The sequence below is a fragment of the Tetrao urogallus genome (genome assembly GCF_951394365.1).
Source record: "Tetrao urogallus genome assembly, chromosome: 12".
Classification (NCBI taxonomy): Eukaryota; Metazoa; Chordata; class Aves; order Galliformes; family Phasianidae; genus Tetrao; species Tetrao urogallus.
Genome location: NC_136825.1, coordinates 4582739 through 4593355, shown reverse-complemented (window position 1 = coordinate 4593355; position 10617 = coordinate 4582739).

The following is a 10617-nucleotide window of genomic DNA, read 5'->3' as shown; positions in this document are numbered from 1 at the left end:
GTCAAGAACAAATATTTCTGCCTAGAATTTCCTCCTCTGCTTCTTTGCTGTAAGATTACAAAACCCTTCACTGGGTTAATCACTGAAATGCATACTTACTGAAGGGGTTTCCTCAAAATGCCACTCATTCCTACACTCATGTCACTTTCTATTACTGACTCTGCCTTGCTATTCTGACTCCTCTCAGTTTGCTTTGAAGGAGAAGCAAGCTATATTTCAGAGAAGACTATGAATACAGAAAGTCAGGTGTGTTGTTATCAGGCAGCTTTTTATACAAGACGACAAAAAACTCTTTTGTTTCCTGTTTCCAATTTCCTGCCTCCCATCTTCCACATATCCCATCCAGCAAGCTGCTGCCCTCCAATCCCCTCATCTTCAACAGGCATTTTCAGGAACGTAACAGCACACAGCAGCCAGCTGCCAGTCCTAGTGGCAAACTCCCTCCCAGCACATCCACATGCAGCACTCCATACAAGTGCTCCTCAATGCCACGTTCAGTGTCCCTGCTCCAAGCAGTGCCCAGGCTAAAAGCCACAGGCAGATGGGTAGCACAGCCTGAGGTGACACAGTAGATGTGATTCCTGCCAGCATTCAGTAATGCACGAGGTAGAATCATTTGATTCAGCAAATGACAACGCCAAATGACACACCCTAATAAATTCACACCAGGGAAATGCACAAGTCTCTTCTTTTTTTCTCTTTCAGACCAGCAAATGAGGCTATTCTGGACAGCTCAAGTATCTTCTGTCTGCAGATGAAGTTGATGCTTCTATGGGGTTTGCACTACCAATTAACTTCCCCAGGTAATGAGGTACAAACCCCACAAGAACACCTGCTTCATCTGTGGAGCACTCCCTGCAGAAATGAAGCAATCTAGAGTCTAAACTCAGATTCATGGGATTTGTTTTTTTAAATAATCTCTGAAAAGCTACAGAAAGGAAAATGTTACATGGGAACCCCTTCTACTGCTCTCTGGGATAAATAGCGAAGGGCATTTTAACAGTGAGAAAGTTAACAATATTTTCTAACTAGCGTGCATATATAGCTGTGTCTATTGGAAACATTCAGCCAGTCTCTGTAGAAAACAGTGAAGATAACTGACAGTCGAGTATTAATTTAGGGCTGCTACTGTAAGATTTCTCAATTTCTCACCTACTGTACATACTGAAATTTGCTATTTACTCTTGTTTTTATTCACTGTCACAGTAACAACAAAAAAAGTTAGGTAGTACCACAAAGTTTCCCGTTTACATGAATTGTGTCAGCCCACAGACCTGTATCTGCTTTCACTTGAGCTCGTGTAAATCAGAAGTTAACCACTTTAACCCTTCCACATGAACTGTACTGACACAAGTTTAGGAATGAAGGACTCGGACACGGCCATTGATTTGGCATGCCCTTTGCTAATGAAACCAGCTCTACTATTGTTTGTACTCCAGCTGAGCACTATCACAATCATTTGGATACAATAAACAGCTCTTGCAGATGGCTGACTGCTAAAGAGGAGAAAAAAAGAGGTGTATAATGGCCACAGTAAAAGGCTTTGATAATAACACATTAACTTCATAAACTTGCATCCTGCAGTAGTATAAAAGAACATTCAGCAGACCACAAGCAACAAAGAGAAATGCGAATGACTTCATCAGCCATTAAGTCTGTTGCGCCTTGATCTAACAGCATGATTCAAAAGTAAAATCACAGAAATTTGTCAACAAGCATTTCCTCAGCTCAGAATAATCCTCAATTGCTGTGGCTTTTACCCTGTGCCCATTTGGGAGTCAAACAGACCATGAAGGGGGAGAATACTGAGCAGGCTGTTGCTGTGCTTTACCAATAGCGGATCAATAAAAACTTGATCTGTATCAGCTTTATGCTAGGCTAAGACTGATATATATCATCACACTCTATGGTAGAAAGGAAAAGAAGCAGCTCCATCTCTTCCTCCTGCACCCAGCACTTTGTACAACGCAGGTGAGGAAACCCCCAAGGACCTCAGCCACAGCGGTCCTAAAAAAGGTGCAGAGCTCATACTGCCATTCTGCGGCTGCGGAAAGATGTTCTTCAGTGATGGGAACGAGATAGAGAACCAAAAAGAGATTAAATGAATATTTGCTGTTCAAAAGTAAGACTGAGAAGTAAATGATGTTTTGAGGATGTGATTTATGAGGCAGAATGACACAATCCCATACCAAGGAAAAAACAATTTCTCAAACTGCCCCCATACTTTCATACCCATTCTTTTTTCCTTCCTTTAAATGTTAAAGAGCTGAGGAAGAAGCCCATTGCACAGAAACTGCATATGGATACATACCCATTTTCTCATGTGTTTGTGAAACAAATCTGAGCTCTGGGGTATACAGAAAGAAACTGCACATGCCAATAATAATAATAATCTCAAGGCATATTTTACTACTCTAACCAGTAAGTATTTCTAAGTCATATGCAAAGCAACATTTGACTTTTCTGAGTTGGAATCTCCTTACACAAATACAGAGGTAATTTCCAATAGCAGCAAGAGCACTTCATATGCTGCTTTACTGGCTTCACATTTCGCTTTGTCAATAAACTCAACCGTTTTCGATAAATAATCTGTGTTGAAATGTTGTTTTTAAAACTTCTGATTTTAATCTTATGAGCTGCAACATGTTCTAAGTTCTTTATTCCAGCTCCATCCTTACAAATCTACTTTTTGGCAGATGTTCAAGACAGCGTTTCTATAAAATGCAAGTGTAAAATGTCTCATAAAATGGTTTGCAAACAGGGAATTGAGGAAATGTTTAAGAAAACACAACCGAACAAAGCAGTAAAATGGATTATGGGCAGATTTTCTTTACACACAGGTATTTGAAAACATTCTCTTCCTGGCCCAGACATTCTCATGAGTTGCCTAACAGGGAAGCCCCTTGTAGCTCCAATTTTCTAGTTTTTGAGGGTCTCAGTTTGACACAAACTGGAAGGATTACAAAAAATATATATACAAACAGAGAAGCAAAGAAAGAAACCAAAAATAAAGTATGCAAAGTAACTCAACGTAATCCACCTGTGGCTGGTAATTGTCACTATATAGGTATGGGAAAAGATGCAAACAAAGAGTCAGACTGCCCAAACATATCTGAAACCAAAGGCAGAGCCAGGAATAAAACCTTATTTCTACCTCCTTATGTTAGCACCAAGCCACACTTCAAAACATAAAAAAAATATTCACAGCAAGCATGATTTTATCAGAAAGGGGGTCTGAAGAGTCTCATTGAGGTAAACACTTGTTTATAGAGATTACTGACTGTCTCAGCAGTTCCCTGGTGACCACCCTGCCTGCACTCACAATTAGGGTAAGCCCCTCTGTAACTGCATGAGGTCATGTTTTTCTTTCCAGCAGCAGTATATTACCATGCTTGTTATCACTCCTCTCCACAGATTCTCTCAAAGATTAGATCATCTCCAGGGCATCCTTGGCTATTCCGGAATTTTCAGTATCATTCTCACAATAGTAGTAAAAAAGACAAAAAAAAAAAGAAAAATTAGAAATCGGCATTTAGGGAGAACCAAAGATACCTGTGTGCTGAGCAGGAAAAAAAAGAATGAAAGAAGCAGATCATCCTAGAACTGCCAATTTTTTGTATCCTTTGAGGGTTAGATCCAAGCTTATAATTTCAGTTCAATTATCTAAATAGAAATGCTCTAATTGCACTAGGATTGTGTTTTCCCTGGAGTGTTATTTCTTTCAAGTATCCTGCTGTTTATTTATATGCAGCTAAATAAAAGGTATGCTGAGCTACCCAGCGATTTACACTGCAGTAGGGATGCTTGCCACTGGTACACAGGAGATTGCTGGTACAGCACAAAAAGCCCTCCAGGCTACTCTAACTTACTAGAACTAAGCCCATTCTAGTCTCTGTCTTAAAAACTCACAGTTTAATAAAGAAAACAAAGCAATTTTTTTCTGGATGACAGTCAATGAGCTGTTTTGTTGCCTTTGGAATCACTGCCAGCTCAGGGAGAAGTAGGGAAAAATTAAGCATCATGCACAACCGCCCAAAGAAAACAGCTCAGCTCGGTACCCCGTGCAGCTGGAAGCAGCAGGCGGGGCAGGGGACAGACTGGCCTGCAGACAAACAGCCGCACACATCGCTCCTTCAGCATGGCAGCAGTTACAGCGACCTCATCAACGTGCCCTAATGGCTGCTACAGTCAGTACTACAGATACGCTGGGAAAGAACAGCATTAAGACAAGCAGCCAAGGCACGAAAGACCCAATAAGAGTTTTGGACTTCTTAAGAGCAGAAAGGTTACAAGAATTGGCTGCTGTGATTATGCACCTAACACACCATTGCCCAAGAAAGGTTCTGTCTTAAGGGTTAAGCAGTAAGATGAGCATGTGTCTGAGGGGAGGGCAAAAACACTCCCTCGTGGGAAACTGTGCTGACTGTCTAAAATGGGCCCCTGTCCCTCCTTGTCCAGAATTACAGCAACGTGTCCAAAGGAAAAGCACCAAACAAAAACTCAGAGGTGGCTGAAGTCTCCCTACGCATCAAAATAGATGTCAGCATAGAAAGATTTAGTTGCAGCATCATTACGTGGTGCATCATTCTCAAACGGTCAGGCAGCAGAGGAGAGTTTCCATTGCCTATCCAAAGCTACTTAATATCTTTATTTGTGTTTATGTTTATATACAGCAATGGAGATGCAGAAAAAAAGTGGAAAGGGACAAAACTATAGGAGTTTAGAAAAGGATAGAAATCGTGAGAACACCTGAAAATTGCACATTCAAGGTACTAAATATCAGGAATAATTCCCTAGAAATGCTTTATGTAAATCCTAATCAAGGGTAACAGCTTTATGTTAGCAGTAAAGAAGTAATGAGAAGCATGCTAATCTCTTCCTAATGTGCCACCATTAACAGAGAATTTGACAGGAGCAGGTGAAGAGGATCTTTATCTACTTTAAGTATTTTATGACTACGTGGAATAAATTGCACAGTTCAGCTTAACTGTTTTGGAACAGGACAGCAATTTTTGGAATCAATGGTCACTTCTCACTTCAAACCAAAACCATGACAAATAGGAGTTTGTATGTAAATACTATTTCTGTATTAGTCTTCAGCATGCAAAACACGCAGAGCACCTGTTGATGAACTACAGGTCTCAAGAATAAAAAAATAAAATATGTTAACTAGCAACCAAAACCATAACAGCCAACAGATTCGAATCCCTGACAAGGCCTGAAAAACACTCACTTCAAAAACGCACCTACTTAGAGCTAATATTCTGTGCCATTGTGAGCATTAGCAGCAGAGGAACAGCATCTATTCACCTCTCCTTTAACAGTGAGCAAGATTACTGGGAGGAACATAAGCATGATAATTTCTTGTCCAAAGCTGTCACTCAAATTGATGGAGCAACTGGATTTTTCCACAGCTGAATTAAAGGAGGCATACACACCTATTCATTTTATTGCTTTTCTCTACTTACCTAAGGGGAAAAACAAAAAGGAGAACCTGGGAACATCCAGCATGAGAACAGCTAAATCGTACCATCACAAATGCAAAGCATGAATTGGTGGCAAAGGGTCTGTAGAGACATCCCAGATTGAGCAGAACTGTTGAGCCAAAAAGCCAGCTTAACCGACTGGATGTTCTTCTGCAGCAGCACTTTGTTACCTTTTGAGATCAAAGCATGAGTTGACAACTACTGGGTCCTGCATCACCAACCAACCCATCAGTGCCTTCATGTTCCAAGGCTGCTCCCAGATCAGGCAGGACGGGCATGGAAATGCTCAATTTGTGGCTTACAATGCACCTCCAGCACAATGGCAGTTCTAGCCACTACATTTCCTCGAGATTTTTTCAAGAGAGATAGCAGCAGACATCAGAACACCAAGGGAACTTGGCTGGTGGAAACGTAAAGTTCCTCAAAGTTTCCATACTTAAACAATTACCAAGTTAATGAGCTGTTCTACATCAATAAACTGCTAGCTCAAATCAGCTGTGCTAATTTCACTGGTTCAAGACCCAAGCTGCTTTTCAAATCAGCATTGCTGTGAGTTATGAGGTCTTTATAGCACTCATCTAAATTCTCTTCTGTCAGTGTGTTTACTGAAATGTCTGGAGCTGAACAGCCTCTGCTCCCTCACTGCGCACAGCCAACCCAGCTCTCTGGGGCCTTCAAGAACACCCAGAAGGGCTGGCAGTTACCAAAAGAGTTCTCTTACTTTAGAAAAGTCCCTGAAGCTCAAAAGCAGCAACAGCAAGGTATACGAAACCTCAGCTTTCAGATTTCTGTGCACCACACCTAGCCTGTTTTGCATACCTGTTTTCCGGGTGCCTTTTGCAAAGCACCACCTCCAGCTCCACATATGCTCTGGCTCGTATTATTGCAGCCCAATCTTTTAGGATCTCCTTTTCTGAACCATTTTCTGGTTCAGCAGGTGGGATTTCTATCACTACAGGGCAGAAGTGCAGATGCCAAGGCTCACACTTTGTAAGGTACTTCTAAATTCCTCAATGAATTCCTCCCAGTTTGTATCTTCTTATCTCCTTTGTATCAGCTAAAATTCTGCATCACCTCTGCTTCGGTATCTCCATCTCTGAGGAAGATGGTCACAATGTTTTCTGTTATTACTGGCTGCAGCAGGATTGTATTTCTGTTCATTATTAGAACAGTATTCACTCACCACACATTTTTTTCTAGCTGCTGGTTTTCTTAAATCTATTCTTTGAACTGTGCTCCCAATTTCCCATGAATAAGACTTTTATTTGCAGCTGGCTCCTAGTACAGTCTTCTCTTCCTCATACATATTCAAGTATCAAATAGAATTTCTATTTCTCCTGTATCTTATTAATATTTTTGAACACAAATTAAAAAAAAAAAATCACGATCTTTTAGCACAAAAAGTCTGAAGCCAAGTGCCAGTTACACTCACCAAATAAACCAAAAGCAGTGTATCAGCTGCCTCCCTGGTGGAACTTCTAGAGCTAGATTTGGCACACCACTTAATACAATGCAACAGATGTGCACCAGCCCCTTTTCACAAGGAACAAAACCAGCCTATTCCATTAGCATCCAAGAAACAGGTGAACACAGACACAGCTCTATAAACAGTTACCATCCATTCTTGTGAACATTCTGCTGATGGACAAAGGTTCTTAACCACACTCAGTGCTCTAAGTACCTTCAAAAAACAAAGAGGGATGCAAACTGTTGTGACACACGGGCTCGATTGTCAGCCACGACCTTTCATCCACAGCAGACACTGGGCACAAGTGCATATGTGCAAAAGCAACTCATGTATTCCCACTTTATGCTCTAAAACAGTAACTGTTTCTCATTCCAATAAAATCTGAAGCCATCACCGGCTCCACAGAGTATTCTCTAACGTGAAAGAAGGGTATTATATCATATTAATTTTCTCCTGTCTTAAGCCAGTCTCTAAATGAAGATGTTTATTCAGAAATACAGATATATCTGTAACGTAATTGGTGTTTATGTTCTAGAAGAAAGTAATGTATCAGGTGTAAAAATATTCACCAGTCTGGAACTCTTTCCAAAGTTTATGAAGTAAAACAGATACTGGAATTAAACATGCAGAAATAATTGAGAGGCTATGCTAAATTTATACGCTGTGTACCACTAAGCTAAGAAGACAGCATCAAACAGGTTTGGATTGAACAAAGGGGGGGAAAAAATCTTCAGGAAAAACAGAACAATGGCATAATGTTAAAAAATTATTTTTAACATATTTGTACTTGCGTCAGTGCTTTGGAAAGGATTCTGCTGAGTGAAAGGTGAATGGAGGATGGGAGACCAGGAAGGAGGATGGCGTTTGTGGTTAAAAAAAAAGAAAATTGGGAAAATGCAATGAGTTGGAGCAAAGACTCAAAGTATTTGAAAAAATGCTACAGAATGGTGTCTTCATGCCTGGATTCTTATTATTAAGTAGAAGGCAAACAAATGCTTATTTGCAGAAACAGAGTTTGAAGCTCTGCCAGGAATGGTCACATATACCACATGTTATTTATGACTGTATAAAGTGCAAGAATATTAGTCATTTAATGAATAACTCGGAGGAATTCTGTTACAAGACATGAAAGGATCAGAACTTTTTAAAAGGTAAAGAAAGTAAAAAATGGAAATTTCTTTGCTCAGAAGGCTGTTGTAATCATCACAGTCTCCACCTAACGTCACAGATGCGTTTTCCTGCTGACACAGCCATCACAGGCATGATGGCCTTTTTACATTTGTGACTCAATATCCTCCTGTCTCTTGCGAAGCTCCACCACTATCTCTAACACAACAAACTGCCCACCCCTCATTAAATTGCACTCTCTGCACCTGATGAGTCCTATCCAGACCTACACTCAGCTTTGATCTGATCCTTCTCTTCCTCCCCCCTTCACACACAGTGGACATTTTCTTGCTCTTCCACGTTTCCACATTTTCTTTCAGCCCCTCTGCTGACCTTGTCCACTATGTGGTCTCTCCTCAAAGCACAGACTGACAACCCTCTAATATCCCTGCCACAGATCTCTACCCTTCCCCCATCCCCACCTTTCTTTTCCCTCACAGACACTGCAATACTAAATCTAACAACACAATTACACATTTATGCCACCTAACCTCCTTCCAACCACTGCCCTTCTCTCCGAAAAGGAATGTTTTTCCCAACCACTGGTGAAGGTCTAGAAATGAAGAAGTAAGGTTTGTACTTTTTCCTGTGTTTATACCTCATTTGTTTTTCATTTATCATTGCTTCTGGTATTAAAAATGCATATTAAAGAATTAATGAATGAATAAATAAATAAATGAACCCAAAACACTTTTTGTGCTCTTTCTTTTGAGCTCTTTCTGAGAAGAAATTCTCTTTGGATCTGTATCCAAAACAGGAGATGAAATGGAGCACCCAGAAACATTACCTTTTGCTTTTGTTCTGAAGGTACCTCACATCTCATTGCAATATGGAGCTGTTTATAAATGGAATCTGATTATAAGAAGCGCTCTGTACCCCTACCACCAAGTTTTGTGAAGCAGCACGGGTTACAGGGTTTGTTGTCCATTTTTTGAAGTAGTAGGTTTACATTATTTTGCCCAAGCTTTCCCCAAGCACAGATGCTTCCAGCTATCAGGCTTTGTTACCTATGTTAGAACAAGCCAACCATGCCTGGCAAACTCCTTGCTCATCCACTCCATTTCCAGCACAACTCAACCCAGCACAGTACATCCAGTACCATGCATCATACACACTGCACAAAAATTTCTCTGAAGCACAAATGATGGCTCTTAAAATCCAATCTTTGCCACACAATGACAAGGTCTTCACATTACCAGAATTGCATTCCCTCCTCCGCCGCCCCCATCCGACTCCTCATCGGTCTCTAGCATGACTCAACCCAGATGAAAAGCAGTAGGTTTACAAGTAATTTCATTTTTTCTAAGCAAGATACATTGTACAGAGGAAATAAAAATGTTTTTATTATTTTTTATTCTTGGTCTCTGGTGAATTATAGGGTCTATCTGGCTTCATAGATTTCTTCTAAATGGAATTTTTTCTGCATTAGTTTCGGCTTAACCAGAGTGGTATTTCCAAATGCAGCCTTCTCTGAGGACAGCAGAACACCCAGTAGCAGGTTAATATTTCCTTCTAACTCTCCAAGTTGACAAATGTATTTTGGAACTATTCCTGCTCTTACAGTGACTGCCTTATCTACAAGGCCATGGACAGGCTAAAAACTGCCTTTGCACAAATGCATTTTTCCTAAGGTCTTATGCTGAGGGCCATCTTTTACTTGGCAAAACCCCAGAGTTCAGCTAGACTCTGAGATTTTCAACTCATTTTTATCAATGTCCCTTCTAAATAGCAGATGTTCTTCCAAACACCTACCCTAAATCTCCTCTCGTTTTGAAGCCATTCCCCTCATCCTATCACTAGTAAGCCTCTGATACTCTCTCCCACTGCATTCTCCTAGAGAAGCTGGCTTAAACAGGTGTTCTATTTGCTGGGTAAAAATCTGCCTGGATGGCCAGGCCCAGATAGTGCTGGTGAACGGCGTTACATCCACCTGGCGACTGGCCACGAGTGCTATTTCCCAAGGGTCAACATTGGGGCTGGTTTCTACCTGTTTAATACCTTTATTGACGATCCCGATGAGGGGTTTGAGTACACCCTCGTTAAGTTGCAGATGACAATGGGATGGGGCCCTGTGCAGCGATTATAGAGAGACAACCCTGGCCACGGTATAGGAGTTGGAAGTGGATGATCTTTAAGGATCCTTCCAACCTAAGCCATTCTACGATTGCTTCCTTCCTTGTTAGTATTGTGAGCTGTGTTAAGATTTATTCAAAATAAAAGGGGAAACAAAAAGTGACCATCATGTATCACCCGGAGGAAAATGAAGTTAAAGTTTCTCACTTTCACTAGCCATGAGGGATTGAAATAAGAAAGAAAAACCTATCTAGGTGTTGCAGAGACTCATACATCATTATGACTGCAGGGTTTGTGGTTTTGTTTGTCTGTTTCTTTGTCTCTTTTTTGGAGAGTTCCATTCAGCCAAGTGAATTATGCCAAATTTTGAGTATCCCCTGGTAGCTGCTACTTGCCTTTCCTTCAAAAGGAAGTAAAATCACT